This window comes from Triticum urartu, chromosome 7 (genome assembly GCF_003073215.2).
Source record: "Triticum urartu cultivar G1812 chromosome 7, Tu2.1, whole genome shotgun sequence".
Classification (NCBI taxonomy): domain Eukaryota; kingdom Viridiplantae; phylum Streptophyta; class Magnoliopsida; order Poales; family Poaceae; genus Triticum; species Triticum urartu.
In genome coordinates this window covers 158,896,012-158,897,110 of record NC_053028.1, presented here as the reverse complement: position 1 = coordinate 158,897,110, position 1,099 = coordinate 158,896,012, and the positions used below count along the sequence as shown (strand labels likewise).

The 1,099-nt window shown below is 59.0% G+C and overlaps 1 long non-coding RNA gene across 1 annotated transcript; it reads left to right on the top strand.

Annotated features, from left to right (window-relative positions):
- Nucleotides 1–339: 339 nt before the first annotated feature.
- Nucleotides 340–811, top strand: LOC125525566. The gene is made up of 3 exons (XR_007291359.1): nt 340–370; nt 530–645; nt 731–811. It is a non-coding gene; the product is annotated as an uncharacterized LOC125525566 (long non-coding RNA).
- The last annotated feature ends 288 nt before the right edge of the window (nt 812–1,099 follow it).

The window sequence follows — 1,099 nt, the reverse complement described above, 5'->3', positions numbered from 1 at the left end:
CGCTGCCGCTCCCCCTCCTCTCCCCTCAACCGGCGGCCAGATCCACCCACTCCCTCTCCCCACCCACTCACCGAACTCGCTCTCCGTCGCCGCCATCTAGGCCGGCAGCCATCTCCGGCGTGCAAGGCGTCGGTGACCAAGGAGGAGGCATGGAGATGAGCTTCGGGGGCGGAGGTGGAGGGGAGTGCTCATCGTCGTCCGCGGCGTCGATATAGTTCAGCGGTGCCCCTCCCCCCCCCCCCCCCCCCCCCCCCCCCCCCCCCCTCCTTCCTCCAGCACTACGTATCCAACCTCGCCTCTCGCTTCGCCGCCCCGCGCTCGCCGCCCCGCACTCTGGTCTCAAGAGCTCGCCAGAATGGTCGCCCATAGGGTAAGCTCCTCCTCCCTCCCTCTCTCTCTCTCTCTCTCTCTCTCTCTCTCTCTCTCTCTCTCTCTCTTCCCCACCCCGCCGTCCTCCCCCAGTCCTATAGATCCGCCGCGCCGTCGATCTTACCCCCATCGTGGCTGACCTCTCTGTGTTTGCGTGCAGTTCCACCAGTACCAGGTGGTGGGTCACGCGCTGCCGACCCCCGGCGATGAGCAGCCCAAGATCTACCGCATGAAGCTCTGGGCCACCAACGAGGTCCGCGCCAAGTCCAAGTTCTGGTCAGTCTCCTCCCCCAACCTCGATCTTCCTCGCGCGCTGGTTTCGTCGGCGCTTATGTGTTTGATTGTTTGGTTGTTTGCGCAGGTACTTCCTGAGGAAGCTCAAGAAGGTGAAGAAGGCCAACGGCCAGATGCTCGCCATCAACGAGGTATATCACTTCTCTCCAGTTGCCATGATCCGTGGATGCAACTTTAACTGTGCTGGCTGGCACTAACTGCCGTGGTTGTGCAATAGATCATTTTTGGTACCGTGTTGGTCTTATGTATGGCGAAGACACTTGATTTTAGTTGCTGCATAGGGAGATGTATGCAGCGTCGCAGTGTTCTAGCTTTAACCAAACGGTAGAATAATATTGTTTCTGTGGATCGTGCCGAGGTTTTGGTGGTTTCTACTGAAGGTCCTTGGTTCCTTACTAGGTCATGTATATTGGTCGTGACCTCACTTGTATGTTAG